This window comes from Rutilus rutilus, assembly GCF_951802725.1.
Source record: "Rutilus rutilus genome assembly, chromosome: 8".
Taxonomy (NCBI): domain Eukaryota; kingdom Metazoa; phylum Chordata; class Actinopteri; order Cypriniformes; family Leuciscidae; genus Rutilus; species Rutilus rutilus.
Window position 1 is genome coordinate 12,821,385 of NC_140222.1, and position 19,367 is coordinate 12,840,751.

A 19,367-nucleotide genomic window follows, 5' to 3' on the forward strand; every position below is an offset into this window, starting at 1 on the left:
CATTGCCCCGAGTAGAGGATTCTCTCACCAGCCTTACCCAAGCAGCTTGGTATTCGACACTCGATCTGGCCAGCGGATACTGGCAAGTCCAGGTGGATGAGCGGGACAGGGAGAAGACTGCGTTCACTACCCCCTTTGGGTTATATGAGTGGGACCGGATGCCCTTTGGCCTCTGCAACGCCCCAGCCACCTTCCAACGGCTCATGCAGCGTTGCCTGGGCGGCCAACTAATGGAAACCACGCTTGTCTACCTCGACGACGTGATCGTCTATTCTCCGGATTTCGGGTCCCATCTCCAACACCTGGAACAGGTCTTTCTCTCCCTGGAGAAGTATGGGCTGAAACTCCAGCCGGGGAAATGTCAGCTTTTCCGAAAGGAGGTAAAATTCTTGGGCCACATTGTGAGTGCTGGAGGGATTTCTGTCGATCCGGAGAAGGTGGCGGCTGTGCAGGGGTGGGCCACCCCTAAGACGGTACGGCAGGTTAGATCCTTCCTGGGCTTCGTCGGATATTATAGGCGGTTCATTAAAGACTTCTCCAGAATCGCCAAGCCGATCAACCAGCTGCTGGGAGGTACGGGACGAGTTCGGGGTCGAGGGTCGCCGTCGATCCAGTGGGATCCGGCGTGTGAGGAGGCCTTTCAGAGGCTCAAACAGGAGTTATTACAGGCCCCGATTTTGGCTTATGCCGACTTCACACAACCTTTCATCCTGTACACAGATGCCAGTAACCTGGGGTTAGGAGCTGTTCTGGCTCAGAAGCAACAAGGAAAGGAGAGGGTAATCGCTTATGCGAGCCGAAGCCTGCACCCCACCGAGAGAAACGACGCCAATTACAGTTCCTTTAAACTCGAGCTGCTGGCAATGAAGTGGGCGGTGAGTGAAAAATTTAAAGATTACCTGTGGGGAGCCAGGGTGCAAGTGGTTACGGACAATAATCCACTCGTACATCTGCAGACCGCCAAGCTGGGGGCGGTAGAACAGAGATGGGTGGCACAACTGGCGAACTTCGATTACCAGCTCCAGTACCGGCCAGGGAGGGAACATACCAACGCCGACGTCCTATCTAGGCTGCCAGAGGAAGGATCATCGGGCCCGGTATTGGCTCATGAAGCAGGACATGACGAAGGACTAATGGTGGGGATTGTGGAGGCACCAGGCCAGCCCTTGGAAGAACCCCCGGGTTGTTGGGGATGGGACCCGCAGCGCTGGAGGGTATGGCAGGGCGAGGACGAGGATCTGCTGGTGGTCCGGACTTGGCTGAGGCGGAAGGCATGGCCCGATGGTGCGGAATGCCGAGCTCAGACCCGGACAGTGCGAGGACTGTTGGGCCAGAGAGAGAGACTCTACTTGAAGGAAGGGGTGATCTGCAGGGCCCTTCAAGATCCCAAGAGGGGTGACAGGGTCTGTCAGGTGGTGGTCCCAGAGGGCCGCTGGCCAGCGTTGTTGGAAGCCTATCACACCAGGATGGGGCATCAAGGGCAAGAGAGGACGACAGCCTTATTACGGCGACACTTCTATTGGCCCGGAATGGAGGGCACAACGAGGGCCTATCTACAGAAGTGTCCACGCTGTATATTGTTTAAGACCAAGAAAGAGGTACGGGCTCCCCTGGTTCCAATTCAGGCCAAGGCACCCTTGCACATTGTCGCTATGGACTATCTGACCCTGGGTCGGCCGGTGGACCGGATCCAGTATATCCTTGTGGTGACGGACCTGTTCACGAAGTACGCTTGGGCCGTTCCGACCCTAGATCAGACCGCTATTACCACCGCCAACGCCTTGTGGAAGTACGTGATCCAGCCGTTCGGGTGTCCCGAAATATTCCATTCTGATCAGGGGCCTAACTTTGAGTCCAGGGTGATCCACGAGCTGTGCCAGCTGTATGGAGGGAAGAAGACCCATACGACCCCTTATCACCCCCAAGGGAACGGGGGTTGTGAGAGATTTAACCAGACGCTGCTGAGCCTGCTGGGGACCCTGGAGGAGGACCAGCAGGGCCATTGGGCCGACAGACTTCCGGCATTAGTTCAGGCATACAACAATAGCGTACACAGTACTACGGGCTACGCCCCAACTTATCTGATGTTTGGAAGGCATGCGAGGCTTCCAACTGATTTGCTTTTGGGGACCATGGCGGCGGAAGAAGGGAGCAGTCTGACCGATTGGGTGACCAGGCACCACCAGCGCCTTCAGTCGGCTTATGAGCAGGTCTCGGATCAGATCGGTCGGGCTGCAGCGAAGAACAAAAGGCTATACGACCGGACGGCTCGGGAAGCACCGCTACTACCAGGGGAGAGAGTATTGGTAAGGGACAACCGTCGCCAGGGAAAGGGCAAATTAAGCGACCGGTGGGAGTCACAGCCCTATGTAGTCCAGCGGCAACCACACCCAGACCAGCCGGTTTATGCCATCCGTCCCGAAGGGAGAGCCGGTCCAGAGCGGGTGTTGCATCGCAACCTGATTCGCCCCTGTCCGAACTATCCGACTCCTGCTGCCGAAAAGCCCCCCGGTGAAACAGCATGGATGCCCCAGTTGGTAGGATGGGCGGTGGTCCCGAGGGGACTAGGCATAGAGCCACGGCCCGAAGAGCCTATTTCTCCACCCAGGCGGCCCCAGCGGGAGAACCGAGGTCGGCCCCCAGCTAGATATGGAGAATGGGTGTCTGGCTCCCGTTCTCGGGACTAGAACGGTTTGGCGGGGGAGTATGTCACGGTGTGACAAATGAGGGCGGAACTAAAGTTCGCCGCAATTGTGTCCCCTCCGGTACAATAATAGGGAAACACTACCCCCCGTGTAAGTGTATATCTGTTGCCCTGCCAACCGGGATGAGGAAATTGACACCAGGTGTGAGCAATTAATTTGGAGCCATGACAAAGCCATGTGGGCATTGAGAAGGATATAAAAAGCCAGTGAAGAGAGACTGTGGCGTGGTTCTCTCCCGTGAGAAGTCGTTCTATTTGAGTGTTGCAGAGAGGAATTGCGGGGTGCAAAGGGAAGTGCTGCTGGAGGGGACTTGAGGAGTGTGGAAGAGTTGTGAAAACACACCGTTTGCCTGGAAGGGAGAGAGATAAGTAATCGACCATCGTATCTCGTACCTGCATGTTTCAACACTGAATTTGAGGTGGATTGGAGTGCTTTGATTGTGCTACCTAAACGTCACTGAGTGAATTATACTGATTCATGTTCGATCTCTTGCCCTCTTCCCCCGTGTTGGAACGGTGATGTGAATCCGTCTATGTTTGTGGAGGAAAACCCTGAAACATCTTTTCCCCAACATTGGAGCTCGTTGCTTGTGGCACGGAGACCCCTGGGTGAGTGCTGGCCTTATCTGCACTTATTGAAGTGGATTGCAGTGCTTAAATTGACGTTTCCCCCCTCACGTTGCATGTTTGGAGTGAAATTGCCGTGTGTGTGTGGAAGATTTATTTTCTCTTGCCGTGCACTCCCCACGTGCCATGCTGGTCTACTGTCAGTAATTGGAGCTTAATAATTCGATCGGTCCCATCTGTTGAGGACTAGAAGGAATAGCATCTGTGAGTCAAACTAACCTCTCTGTTTTGAAGTAGTGATTCTGACTGTCTTAGAAGAAGCTCTGTCCAGCCTGTTGACTTAAGTTCGCTACTTGCCTGTCAACCCACCTGTATGGTGAGAAGGTTTGCCCCCTTGCAACATACGTGAGACTGCACACTCTATCTGCAATCGTGATTTTGTCTGTCTTAGCAGGAGCTCCGCTCAGCCTGTTGACTTTGAGTCTGCTGCAGCCCTAAGCCCACCTGTACGGTGTGAAGTTATCTGTCCCCTGCAACACACGTGAGAACTGTATACTGCTGTTGAAGTTGATTCTGTCTGTCCTAGAGAAGCTCACCTCAGCCTGCGACTGGAGTCTGCTACAACCCCAAGTCCATTCTGCATGGTGCGAAGTCATCTGTCCCCTGCAACACACGTGAGAATTGTATACTGCTGTTGAAGTTGATTCTGTCTGTTCTAGAGAAGCTCCACTCAGCCCGCGACTTGAACCTGCTACAACCCCAAGTCCATCTGCATGGTGTGAAGTTATCTGTCCCCTGCAACACACGTGAGAACTGTATACTGCTGTTGAAGTTGATTCTGTCTGTCCTAGAGAAGTTCACCTCAGCCTGCGACTTGAGTCTGCTACAACCCCAAGTCCATCTGCATGGTGTGAAGTTATCTGTCCCCTGCAACACACGTGAGAACTGTATACTGCTGTTGAAGTTGATTCTGTCTGTCCTAGAGAAGTTCACCTTAGCCTGCGACTTGAGTCTGCTACAACCCCAAGTCCATTCTGCATGGTGTGAAGTCATCTGTCCCCTGCAACACACGTGAGAATTGTATACCGCTGTTGAAGTTGATTCTGTCTGTTCTAGAGAAGCTCCACTCAGCCTGCGACTTGAATCTGCTATAGCCCCCGGTCCATCTGCATGGTGTGAAGTTATCTGTCCCCTGCAACACACGTAAGAACTGTATACTGTGGTGAAGTTGATTTTGTCTGTCTTAGAGCAGCCCTGCTCAGCTGCGACTTTGAGTCTGTTACAATCCCAAGTCCATCTGCATGGTGCGAAGTTAGCGGTCCCCCGCAACACACGTGAGAGTGGTATATTGCTGTTGAAGTTGATTCTGTCTGTCCAGGAGAAGCTCCGCTCGGCCTGCACTTTGAGTCTGCTATAGCCCCCGGCCCATCTGCATGGTGTGGAGTCACCTGTCCCCGGCAACACACGTGAGGCCTATATACTGCTGTTGAAGCTGACTCTGTCTGTTCTAACTGTCTGCCCTAGAGAAGCTCCGTTCAGCCTGTTGACTCGAGTCTGCTGTAGCCCTAGAGTTCCAACTGTCTACTCACCTGTGGAAACTCACCTGTCTGTCGTCGGTCCCTGTGAACCCTGCATCAGTGTGGGAAGAGGAACAGCCCGACCGTCTACTCACCTGTGGAAACTCACCTGTCTGTCGTCGGTCCCTGTGAACCCTGCATCAGTGTGGGAAGAGGAACAGCCCGACCGTCTACTCACCTGTGGAAACTCACCTGCCTGTCGTCGGTCCCTGTGAACCCTGCATCAGTGTGGGAAGAGGAACAGCCCGACCGTCTGCTCACCTGTGGAAACTCACCTGTCTGTCGTAGGTCCCTGCGGACCCCGCATCAGTGCGGGAAGAGGAACAGCCCCGACCGCATACACACCCGTGGAAATCCATCGATCCATCTCAGGCCATTGCGAACCTTGTATCGGCGTGGGAGTGGGCCCCGGAGACTGCTGCATTGCCTCGATTCCGGGGAAGAAGAGGAAAGGAAGATTTTAGCTTAGGTTATTCAAATTACTTTTAACTTTAATAAAAAGAACTGTGATTCCCTTGAATTCTGTTTCCGTCTCGTCTCTGACACGCTCCTCAGGGTGGTCCTGGTTCAGGGGTGGGCGCAGTCCGGCTTGGCCCATCCCGACCTGTGACATGTACTTCGTCCACCACTGACGACCACAAGAGCCACAAAGACACTTACCAGAAAGCCAAACAGCAATACACCAGCGATGATTATTGTAGTAGTATGACGTGCGTTTGTATGCGGCAAACGGCGCGCGTTCACCAACCACTGTAAACACTCGGCTTGAACACGCGCTTCTCCACAAGCCGCACAGCACCTGACAAGAATTACGTTGTTAACCGTTTAGCGTCCGGTAGATTTGAGCAATAATAACCAGCTGCCGTCAAACCCATGTACACTTAACATCATATATTTTTGTTATATTTCAATGTATTTTTTTCTGTATGGGTCCCCAAAAGTATCAAAATATATGTGGCATATATTCCAAATACATTGAAATATATTCTGAAATATAACAAAAATATATGATGTTAAGTGTGGAATATATTTATTGGGCCAATTTCAAATATTTTGAAAATATATTTCAAATATATTTCTTTTGTGCATGGGGGGAACCGTAGAAACGGCGTTCGGTTGCAGGCAAGCGGGTACTACGCGCTCGCTGGCTGCAAAATGCATCTCCGAAGTCGCCTTCAGGGGACTGACAGAGCGAAGCATTGGCGGCATAAAAATATATGCCGCTAGACCGGGATTAGAACTCCGGTCTCATGCGGAAGACCTATAATTCCGCCACTGAGCCACAGGGGGATATAGGCTTTGAATGTGAGAAGAGTGGATATCACCCAGTTTCAGCGGGGCTGAAAACATTCCATTCTTCTTTCGCCAGTGACGCACGGGAACCGTAGAAACGGTGTTCGTTTGCAGGCAAGTGGGTACTACGCGCTTGCTGGCTGCAAAATGCATCTCTGCAGTCGCCTTCAGGGGACTGACAGAGTGAAGCATTGGCGGCAAAGGCGGCGTCAACATGTATTCTTCGGCGTTTGCTGGCAGGCAAGCGTGCTATAACAGACTCACTTGCTGCAATAATATTTCCAGTCGCCGAACAGGGAACTGAGAAATATGAGAGAAAAGAGGTGAGACCGACCAACGGTGGGACCGAGAACACTCTTTTCTCCTTCGCCGGTGAATGACGCGTGCAGAGACGTCATTGACACGTAAAGAAAAACTAATCCCGCCGTCCGCTTCCAGGAAGGGCAGCCTCGGAAAGGATGCCTGGCGAGTCCTCAGAGTCACCGTAGGCAATTGGCTCGGAGTGAGGGCGTTTCGCCGTGCGCGAGCGCTGCATAAGGCGTCGTGAAAAAGACGCAGCTCTTTTAGGGGTGAGTGTTGCAGCGAACACACACACACACACACACACACACAGAAAACAGAGCAATATAGCAATAAAGGATATAGGCGTCGGAAAGCGCAGCACGTACGGCTGTAGAAGGCGGCGTTGGCCAGCGGCTTCGAGGGCCCGTCCCGCTGAAGTGCTTGCTTCGAACGACGCTTGCTTCCGTGATCCAGCGATGCGTGCGCTTCGCTGAAGAGATTAAAATCAAGTGAATCAGCCTTCTCGAGCTCCTTTTATAGAGGTAAGCCACGCCCGTTACGGCGGGAAGTGGCGAGCATTGGCCTGATGTCATCTCAGGCCTCGCTCGATAGGCTTAAGCAGTTGCCGCAGAGCAGCCAATGAGCGAGCAAGCCGTCTCGCCATAGCTGACTGCTGCTGCCGCAACGCGTTTTACATATATGAAAATTAAAGGATAATTTTTTGCTTCAGTGTTTCGTGAAAAGAGACTTTTCCCGTAGCGTTTTGATAAAACGCAGTACGAGAGGACTCTCGTAAGAGAACCTAGCGATACGTTTTTTCAATCTCATCTGAAATGATCAGTGTTTGGGGTAATGCATTACAAGTAACATGCATAACGCATTCAGATTACTTTTTTGATGTTACAAGTAAAGTAATGTGTTACAAGTAACATGCATTACCTAATCAGATTACTTTTTGATCTAACAATTAAAGCTCCAATATGTAGGAATTTTGTAATAAAATTTCCGAAAATAACTTGCACAGTGTGATATATTTCCTCCAGTTGTGTACTTACAATATCTCAAAAGTCTCCAAAGATTTTTTTATTTCAGAGAAATTCCGATTTTAAATAACTGGCCGTCCCGGAAAATAAATGTCGCGCCTCAGTGACGCAATGTCTGCTCTATCCTTTTTTTTCCGGTGTGGACCATGTGATAGGATATTCCGGATTTTTTTTTTTTTTTTTTTTTACAACAACTTTATTGAGTTTTTTTTTCTTATCACAATAAACAATAAAGACGTCTGACAAAGAATAAAAAAAGAATAAAATAAAAAATATGACCCACCACACCGGAATATCACATGGTCAAATGCGGAAGTGGTGGTTAAAGCGTTATAGCCATAGACTGTATGGTTATAGCTGTTATGGATCACGATTACTCTTTGGCGAGTATTGAAGTGCCAACAAAACGAAAGCGTCCATATTCGGATACACGCGGAGTCACGGACTGTGTGACAAACGGAGGAATAAAACCCGGATAAATATCGGCCAGACGTTTTCGAGATGGAGAGAGCTGCGCGACTATCTTGGACTTGACAGAGACTCTGCTCTCGCGAGTGTATTGTAGACAGGTAAGACATGCAACTGTCAATAATAGCACTTATAAACAAAGTTATATTGCTCTTTGTACTTCGGTAAGGCTTTTTATCACGTGTGGTGACCGAGATTATGGCAGTACAATTAAATACAATCGGATAAGTTGTTAAAAAATATATATTTAGTCATTACTTGCAAATGTTCGTTCAAATTAACTTTTAGATATTGGTTTGAACACGTTAAACAACACGGCATTAACCATAAAAACGTAAAACTGCACAACATAAACCAAACAAATCATTTGACAAATAGCTGTATGTTGTAACGGGATAATATAGCATAACATTTCACGTTCCTTGCAGTTCATTAATTATGATGACATAAAATAATACGATCAGACATACAGGTAATACAAAAACGAATAAATTACCTCATCCGTGATCATGATTCATTAATTCCATTTAGATACATTGCTATGGTGAAAACGCATTAAAAACGACATCTCCCATCGTCACCTCCTTCATAGCGTCATCAAGCTTCGCCTTTGTTATTGTTGAAACTGCGCCCTCTTGTGGTCACATACCAAAGTTACATAGTGGAGCTTTAACTACAAGTAAGGTGCATTACCTAATCAGATTACTTTTTGATGTAACGAGTAAAGAAACGCATTACAAGTAACATGCATTACGTAATCAGATTACTTTGTGATGTTATGAGTAAAGAAACGCATTACAATAACGCATATTACATAATCAGATTACTTTTTGATGTTATGAGTAAAGAAACGCATTACAAGTAACAGGCATTACCTAATCAGATTACTTTTTGATGTTATGAGTAAAGAAACGCATTACAAGTAACATGCATTACCTAATCAGATTACTTTTTGATCTAACAATTAACTACAAGTAATGTGCATTACCTAATCAGATTACTTTTTGATGTAACAAGTAAAGAAACGCATTACAAGTAACATGCATTACGTAATCAGATTACTTTGTGATGTTATGAGTAAAGAAACGCATTACAATAACGCATATTACATAATCAGATTACTTTTTGATGTTATGAGTAAAGAAACGCATTACAAGTAACATGCATTACCTAATCAGATTACTTTTTGATGTTATGAGTAAAGAAACACATTACAAGTAACATGCATTACATAATCAGATTACTTTTTGATGTTATGAGTAAAAAAGTGCATTACAATAACGTGCATTACGAAATCAGATTACTTTTTGATCTAACAAATAAAGTTATGCATTACAAGTGTCATACATAATCACATGACTTTTTTCTATGTCAATGAAAATTACTTTCTAATAATACAAATACATTTATTTACAGTAAAAAAAGTCACTGCAGATTAAGTTTTTAAGTTTTAAATTTCAAAAACAATATTCACATTATAATTATGAATTGTAGCTGAAATATAGCAGTTGATGCATGACGTCCACTACAGTGGACATGTGATTAATCAGAGTTTTCTCTCAATCTAAAATCAAAACTTGGGAAATTTTACTGTGATATGACTCATTTGATATTGCTTGATGCTCCAATATTTTTTTTTTACCTACAAGAGTCTCCTAGATTAGAAGGAATGGGTGGATATTCCGGAGCAACTTGGCATGTCTGACTGACCCTTGGCCATCTTGGTTTGGAGGGGGAAAAAATCGAAACACAACGGCTTGCCACTTGGTTGCAATTTATAGGATGATGCACAAGGGTCCAATGAAGAGATTGATGTGCAACTTTGCCATAAAAACCCGTGCAAATTCAAGAAAATGCATTTTTAATAGCTGTCCACTGTAGTGACCACTATGCGTGAAAGGGTTCAGGTAAATGATGAGAGACAGTGAAGATATTCTCATTCATATCAGAGTCTCATAAAGACAGAGGGGTACACTTTCTATTTGTATTTTGTATTTATTCATCTATTTTATTTTTGGCTTCATGATTGACTCACTTTTTTCTCTTTTTGCACTTGAGAAACAAAGAAAGATGGGAAAGGAGAAGTGAACAAATGATTAGCAACTATAGCTCTGTGATGCTCTATTCAGCCAGCCATCTGTACTTTACTTACTCATTTTGATAATGTACAGGCCAGCCGCGTACACACCCTAACACTATATTAAGAGTGGCCAACTGCCCTCTACGATAAATACAGTTTGGGGGTCTCAACCCAGATTGTAATCTACACGTGACCACGTTAAAAGGATTGTTGCTCCGAAACAGGTTTCCGCCCACTGGAGTTCCTCCTCTGCCACATACTGGGTTAATAACATTTTCATTTGCTTGTATGAAGGTGTTGACAGGTTTGCAGACACCGCCAGGTCCAGTGATGCCTCTGTTTCTGATTTCACTGGTACACATTTCCACGTTCACAAAAGGACCCACATGCTGATTGCGGAAATGTTGATAACCGGGGGGTTGAGCATGAGCGGAGAACGACACACACAAGACCAGCAGCAGAATCACAACAGACTGATGAATCTCCATGACCTGCTGAACAATACACACATCAAAACACCTTTACTGACATCTGACTTACTAAAGCAGTTTGGTTGTGATTAGAAAATAAAATACTGATGAGACCCTTCCTTTATTTTTACTTGCACATATCTTAATTTAAATTGATCCAGTTGTGCACGTTTTATACATAGTTGATTCCAATCCCTTTGTTTTCTGTATTTGTGTAAAGGTGTTTTTGACTGTGCTTTGTTTCCACCAAGTCCATTCCATAAAGTCAAGACAAATATCTTGTATATCGTATACTTGCTGATTAAAGTTCTTAACATTTAAAGTCAAGGTAAATCACCCCAGAAAACATTTTTCTCAAAGTATGTTGCTTTTTAATACTTATTACTCAATGCTTTGAAGATTATTGATAGCCTTTTTCCCCCCAAAAAATACATACATGCTACAAATATGTTGAGTGAGCTCATGTGAACTGATACTCACAGGTTGCAGTCTATAGTCTGAGATAGTAAACCTCTGGCCTTTATTATGATGCACCTTCACAAAGCCCAAGTGAATACAGTCAGGCTTAATCTTGGGGTTAGATGAATCTTCAGGTAGATTATCTGCAGATCAGATGTGTATCAGCAGCGTCGTGAGATCTCGGGAGATGATCAAGCAGACGCAGAGACAGGACATATTTATACACTTGATAAAGCAGAATCATCCATGATGTCCAGGCCATCCAATCATAGTACAAAGATCAACCCTACCATATATAGAATATTAAGAAATATAATAGTGAGCGGTTAAATGTTCAAATGTATGTGTGTGTCTTGAGTTCCCGTTTGTGTGCGAGTGTATAAGTGTGTCCAAGGCCCAGTCCATGATGTGCACATAACATAACGAAAACAAGTTACACAAGGGCAGCCTTACACAAGAATTGCCAAAACTGGAGCCTGAGAAATGAGGAAATATTGACACTTGGTGTCACGACACTGACTTTAAAATGTCCCGGTCCACTCAGGATTTGAGTGAGCATTCAGTCGTGTGACACATGAAGAGTTTCATAGTGACACTTCTCTGATGAAGATTGAGAGATAATAACCAAAGAGTAGATCATTTAAACACATTATATCATAAACAGGCAACACTATTACTGCAGTAAAGGCTTAAAGAAATTAGCCCATAACCAGGGTGAAAGAGAACAAATAGGATTTATTTAAACTATATATAATAAGGCAGCGGCTATTTGCACCAAGTACAAATATCGATATTATCTGTATTAGTATAGTGTATATTATCGATATTACTGTATATACACACTAAATGTGAAAATAACATATTTTCTATACTCTGTAAAAAGTGAACATGTGCAGTTGTTGCTTTAAGGAGGTATTTCTAGCTGATTCTACCTGCAAATTCTAATTTTGTTGTTGTAACCTAATTCAATAAGGTTTATGTAACAAAACAAGGGAATGCTGTTTTAACTGAGTTGAGCATTGTCCCAACATACAGTTTCCATATAAGCTCAGGATGGACACATTCGACACATGCACACCTGCTCCTTGCTGATCTGAGAATTTAGTTAATATGACAAATCGTGATTTGGGGTTATTATAAACAAAGATGAAAAACACATAAAATAACACTTAATCCCCAAATTTACTCTCCAGGGCTGCATTTCTCAAAAGCATCGTGAGCTAAGTTGAACATACAGACCATTGGTGGCAAAAGCTCTACGATCTACTTAGGCTTACAATGCTTTTGGGAAACACAGCCCTGGGCAGTGGATCTGTAGTTCCCAGCATGCTTTGCAAGGGACTGCATTGGGAGACGCATCCATATCTGTGAGGTATCTTTAGCTTAAATGCTGAATTGACCCAGACCTTCTCTTAAATTAGCAATATCGGTCTTCATCTTTAGCCGTCACCATGTTTTGAAATGATCCTATGTCTAAGGAGCTGCATGAGTGAAAACTATGACATAATTAGTTCAACATCAGCACAGCCTCAAGGCTTCAGAGTAAAACTGAATGTAAAACCTCTATACTGTTTGTGCCATTAAGACACAAAGTCATGTTGCTGATTAAATGAATACATTTTGTTATGGTCTCCACAGTAATTAAGGGAATCACCTCACGGTCTCAGCTGGTTCTTAAAAGCCCATTCCCATTCGCTACTTATAAATAATCTCCTTTTTCTCAGGGTGTCGTACCCTTGCGTACGAATGTACAGAATATGTGTACAGGTCACGGACACTTTTCACAATGAAAAACAAGCCATCCAAGGATATAGTATATTTTTCCTATAATTTTTGACTACATCTATATGTATTTAGCCTATATGTACTACAAACACTTTTAGATTAAGTCCTCACTGATTTTATACAATGTAAAAAAAAAAAAATCACAGAATAAGGAGGAAAATATACAGTAGCAGGACAAAAAAAAAAAAAAAAAATGATTGGAATGTACGGATCTTGTTGTACGTTAGCGTAAAAAAAATGTTCAGGGTCTCCCAAGACCTCGGACAATAAAATGTGATTTCGTACCATCATAATATATATATATATATATATATATATATATATATATATATATATATATATATATATATATATCACTAAAAAAGTGAGATATATTACATTTGTTTTAATATATATATGTATATGTATATATATATCATTAATATATATATTAAAATAAATGTAATATATCTCACTTTTTTAATGTTTTTACTCAACATTTGTGCAGTGTTGAGGGGATTTAAGGTATTTTGAAAATGTATATATATATATATATAAGTAACATTTTTTTTTATTTATAGACATCAGTGGTAGATTATAAAAGTTGTTTTTTGTTACAAAATTTGTCTAAAAAATTCAATTATGATGCAGAAAACACACACAAAAAATGAAGGGCCCACGCCACAACACAGCCCTGACAGAGAGTAAACACACATTTTGCAAAAAAATATATATATTTTTTTTTATAAAATCCTATTTTTAAAAAATAAATGTTTAAATTGATTTATATTCATTTAAACTGCACAAATGTAGAGATATTACTTTGTTTTATATATATATATATATATATATATATATATAATCATTATTATGTTTCAAACTCCCATTTTACATGGGATGTCTGGAGGAGACCCCAACATCCTGGGTGTACATTAAAAATGAATAACTCATATGGGTTAATAGCTGTTTTCTATGTAAATATATTGTAAAATGTAATTTATTCCTGGATCAAAGCTGAATTTTCAGCATGATTCCAATCTTCAGTGTCACATGATCCTTCAGAAATCAATCCATTATGCTGATTTGCTGCTCAAAAAACATTTATTATTATTATCAATGTGCTGCTTCATACTTTTGTGTTTAAATGTCAATGTATGATATTTAACACTTCTAAACATGAACAGGTGACCTATACACCCCAGTGCACACCACCATCTAATGGTTGAGTTATCATTACATTTGGCTCCTTCTGTTCATTCACTGTTGTCTGTCAGTATCACTGGAGATTTTGTAAAAATATGTGACAGTGTTTGGTAAATGCCTACAGTAGATTTGCCAATATACTGTATATAAAAAAAGGAAAACATTAATTATGTTTCAAAGTCCAGTTTCTACACACCAGAGCTCCTTTAGCGAGATTTTTAAATAAATTAAAATATCCTGTTGTGAGTAACACTGTTGATTTGATTGTTTTACTCTAAATTGGTGGTTGTCAGATCAAGTAACACATGATCAAAGTGAAGTGTCACTAACATGTGAATCATCTTGCCATTCACTTTCAATGAAAGAAAGTGGGCAATGTCTTAAGGTTCTAATGATAAGACACACAAAGCTATAGTAAAATTGCAGATCAGAAATGAGATAAATATGGTAAAATAAAATGCACATTTCTTTTTTTTTTTTTCACTGTGGTGTGATTGTGATGTACTCCTTACACATTAATTTACTACTCTACATTTATCTATAAATTAGATACCAGTTCATAGGAATGTCCATGAACTGATTTTATGAAGTACGGACAAGTGGTTTTTTTAATGCTTTTTAATTTTTTTATGCTCATTTAAGGTAAATGACGAGAGACAGTGAAGATATTCTCTTTTCATATCAGAGTCTCATAAAGACAGAGAGGTATATTTTCTTTTAACTTAAGTTGAACATGTGTGATGTTCTTCAAAAGAAAAAAATAACTATTTTTCCTGATTTTTCTCAAATATAATTATGTACAGTATAAATCAGTTTTGTTCATGTTCACAGCTGCTAAATTAAGTTTGCCTTCATCATAATGTACAGGCCAGCCTTGCTCACACCCCAACACAACGTAACGACTGGACTTCTTCCCTCTATATTCACATCTTGGGGGTCTCGACCCACATCGTAATGTACACGTGATCACAGGAAAAGGCTGGTTGCTCTTAAACAGGTTACGTCCCTGTGAAGTTCCTCCTCTGCCACAAACTGCTTTAATATTATTTGTATTTGCTTGTATGAAGGTGTTGACAGGTTTGCAGCCCTTTCCAGTTCCAGTGATGCCTCTCTTTCTGATTTCACTGGTACACTTCTGCACACTCATATCAGGACCCCTATGCTGATTGAGGAATTTTTGATACTGGGTCTTTATATTGTCTGGTTGAGCATGCGTGGAGAACGACACACACAAGACCAGCAGCAGAATCACAGCAGACTGATGAATCTCCATGACCTGCTGAACAATACACACATCAAAACACCTTTACTGACATTTGACTTACTAAAGCAGTTTGGAGGTGATTAGTTAAGAAAATATTTAGAACAATTAAATGAAAAGCTGTTATATACCTTGTTTTCTGACTAAAGTGATATTAAATATTCCAAGAGTTTTTTTCTTTCTTTTCTTCTCCCAAGGCTGTAAAACAATGAAAAGCAAATGAATTATCACAACCTCAACTAGTACTAGCGAAACTTACTCCACACCATTTATGTGTTGGAATGAAACTAACTGGCTTCAACACAGACTGAAAGTGATAGTTCACCCAAAAAAATAAAAATTCTGTCACTGTTTACTCACTCTCAGATTGTTCCAAACCTGTATGAATTTTATTTATTCTGTCGTACACAAAGGAAGATATTTGGAAGAATGTTGGTAACCAAGCAGATCTCGGGCCCAAAATCTTTAGTCAAGAAACCGCTATTTATAATTATTTATAATGCACTGTAAATTAATGAATAGTCATCAACCCCTGTATAAATACTTTACAGAGAGGACACTCGTCTAAAATGTGAGTTTTTCTGTAGGTGTGTTGCTATTTGAGACCCACTACACCAGTACACTCAACATGATTATTGATACACAAATTCCTATCCAAATTGGCTGCTTAAAAAGAACAGCATACAGAACTATTGAAAAAAGAAGAAAACACATGAGAGATACTTACAGCAGAAAGAGCCTTCAGTCCTGTCACAAACTAATAATTCTGTTCAGCTAACTTCAGGTATCACCTTTTTCTCAGGTTTGGATCCTCAGGCTTTTAATACTCATATGTGAGCAAATAAAAGTGTGAACAGCCAATCACTGAAGAACAAGAGATAAGATAAGAGACTATCAAAGATAAAAGCAACACAACTAAATATTTCACTTTGTGAAAGTTAATTTAAATTGGTCCTAATATAAAATAATATTATCATCAGGAGACATATGTGTTTCTTCCCAAGGACGGACATACGGTAGTTAAATATTGTAAAGAGATGAAAAAAAGATTAAGTAAGGCATTTTGTCTGCTCACATTAGTTCTGTTTCAACTTTAAAAAAAAAATCTGAAAATGTCATTGAATAGGTGGTGCAAAACTCTATATATTAATATAGAAAATGTTTATCTTTTTAAAGTTTACTTTAAAAGTAGAAATGTCTCAGTAGTAGAAATGCGAGAGGCACTAAACTCTACATTTCCTTACAGATTAAGACACACTTCACACAACAGGTAACCAATAAAATGTCAATATTTGTCATGGGTTGCTCAGGGAAATGAGTTGAGGCAAGAGTATGGGTGCAGCTGGGTCAAATAAACAAAGGGTAATCAAAAACAACTGTGGAGGAACAAGGAAAAGGGAAAATGTTTTATTTTTATCAAACGGGCAAAGTTAATGTACAGTCAGACTGCAATGATCCATTGAACATGAAAAAACAAACAGCAGGGGGTATAGGTTAACCATGTAAACATGTTAAAGGGGTCATGGACTGCATTTTTTATTGTTTTATATGTTTATGTTGATATTGTGACTGATATTGTGTACTTTAAACGTTCCACCTTCCAGCCATACTCTTCCACTGAAGAGGTGCAATAGTTCAGAGGTCCAACAAAACTTTAATCCGGTTGACAGAAGTATGAGGCTATACAAATGTATGGATGTCTGTGGTTTCCTACAAATGGAGAAGTACAATATGTTACAACATATAACATTGCTGAGTTAAGATATACATCTTTACATTGAGAAGTGACAGTTCGTTTAATTTAATTAATCAATCAACAATACTAATGATCAGCATTACCAAACGTGGACATTTTCCACTAGAAACAAACCTTGATGTACTATTTTAATTTAATACTGTGAAGCAGCTCTGATACAATCTGTATTGTGAAAAGCGCCATACAAATAAACTTGACTTGACTTGACTTGACTTGACAGTTCCTATGGATATACATATTGTGAAACAGCATGTTAAAATAATGAAGCAGTTACAATAAGATTGCGCTGATCAAATTGCCGTCATTAAAGCACATATTAGAAAAAACATCATAATCCCTGCTTATTGATGAAAAATCAGGTAGTTTAAAAACACACAAATAAATGCACAAATAAAGGTACAAATGCCATTCTAAAATGTGACATCGACATTAGTTTCAATAAGTTAACACAGTATCACACCAAATGTGATTGCGCTAGTGAAATGACATGTAATGATAACAACAACAACAATAGCATACACTTCTAAGCTAACCGGCCACAAGGATCTGAGTAGTTGAGGGTCGACAGCCATAACCACTTGTCCCGTGATATTAGGAGAAGAGTTCTGCCATTTATGAAGAAGTTGCAGACTGGGCAAATACTTCCGGATGAACTGTTTCCAGAAGTGATCAGCTATAACCTGGCTGTGTCGGTAGTGCTTGCGTCCCAATAGATCACTTGGTCCATACCGCTTGGAGCAAGAACTTGATCTGCTGGGGATCTGCCCAGGACATCTTCTCCGGCGTGCCCTCCCACCTCGTCCATGCTCCCTGCTCCCTCATGCCCACCATCCTGAAGGTCCTTTCCTCTTCAGCACCAGCCCGCACTAATGGAAAATACACTAGGTTAAAAATTAACCACAATTATCAACATACAACATATACTAAATGTCCTGTAATACACAGAGGTTGCTTTATTGCTTTAAAGTGACTTTGTGATTGAACTCTGCTCACTGCAAGTGGTGTTGTTAGGCCTCTTCTAATCTTATGTTCAATGTAACTCATAGAGTGCTGGATAAAGATGACAGACAACAGGAGAAATAAATGTCAAGCTTGATGAGGATGTAGTCAAAGCTATATCCTATATAGTCACAGTGTCTGAATCGCAAGATCTCAGTTTCAGAAAATGCGAGTCATATACTCAATGTGACATTTAAACTCTTCTGTGTCTTTGGTTCAGCCATTTGCAAGCTTGATTTAGTAAATAATGGACTATTTACTTCTGCACTTTGATTTAAAGTAACTTTTTTTTTTTTTTTTTGTATTGCATTGTGATGCTTATTTATTTAGTGATGTGATATTCATAGTGAAATAATTGGTAGTCTCAGCATGAAGAATATGACAGATCTTTGTTGTTTCTTTGTTCTGTAAGAAGGTACTACTGGTAACATATGTTCTTCATTATGTGGACCTCTAGGTTATGGGAATGGTCTCCTATTCTCCTCTATTCTAACACAGTATAAGGGTCTTCTTGGCTGCAGAAGTACTAGTGGTAAGCTAGCCAGAAACTGACATATGGTCTGGACTTGATATTCAATGTATCATATTCTTATATGATGGAAGGTATGTACTCTTATTGGTTTACTCTTACTGTGTAAACTCCCCTCATGTTCTTACTACATATATTTAGACTAAGTGCCAATAAAGTTAAGAAAACCTTCTCCTTCAGCACTGGGTCATTGTTCATTCAACTGCTAAATGTGAGGACTGGAATTAGGCTTATATAGGGACAGAAAACACATAGTGTAGGCCTACTTTTTTCAGTAATACCTGTATAACAGAAATGTTCTACACAATGATAAACTAGCTCTGCCATAGCATTTCACTGATCTTTCATTTATTATAATGTATTTTGGTCAAGAAATTAAATATGCTGCAGTACTTTTTTAATGTACTCCAAGTTTATTTTGTAATGTAGACAATCATAGTACATTAAATTCAATATAATAATAATAATAATAATAATATATATATATATATATATATATACATATAAAATGTATATAAAATTATATTTAACATGTATGTGTTTGCATTAACATTTATATTTATTGATTTCTGCACTTTTTCATATACTTTGAATACTGGAAAAAAAAACAGCTTTATAACACACTAGTAGTGTAATGCTAATACATTTCTAATGAGCTAAAATGCTATTGAATGCACATTAAAATGAAGCTTCAAATATATTCTAACTAGTTCAAGAAGTATGGAACTATATGTTAAATGAATTGTAAAGAAATAGGGGAGAGCGCGGCACAAAGTAACGCTTTTTGACTTTCTCATTTTGTGTAAATTTACTTATGGTTCAGAGTATTTATTTTTTCCCACATTAATTTCACATGTCTAGTACAATTATGTGGTTTTGTTTTATTAATACAGTATATACTTTTTTCTCGAT

General features: G+C 41.1%; 1 long non-coding RNA gene across 2 annotated transcripts; it reads right to left on the bottom strand.

Annotated features, from left to right (window-relative positions):
* Positions 1 to 9,089: 9,089 nt before the first annotated feature.
* LOC311295138 lies at positions 9,090 to 11,212 on the bottom strand. 2 transcript variants are annotated; one of them, XR_014628174.1, is made up of 3 exons: positions 10,965 to 11,183; positions 9,166 to 10,508; positions 9,090 to 9,104 (listed from the first exon to the last, which is right to left on the bottom strand). It is a non-coding gene; the product is annotated as an uncharacterized lncRNA (long non-coding RNA). The 2 variants fall into 2 exon arrangements; XR_014628175.1 differs by lacking the exon at positions 9,090 to 9,104 and having other exon boundaries at positions 9,692 to 10,508; positions 10,965 to 11,212.
* Between the last annotated feature and the right edge of the window lie 8,155 nt (positions 11,213 to 19,367).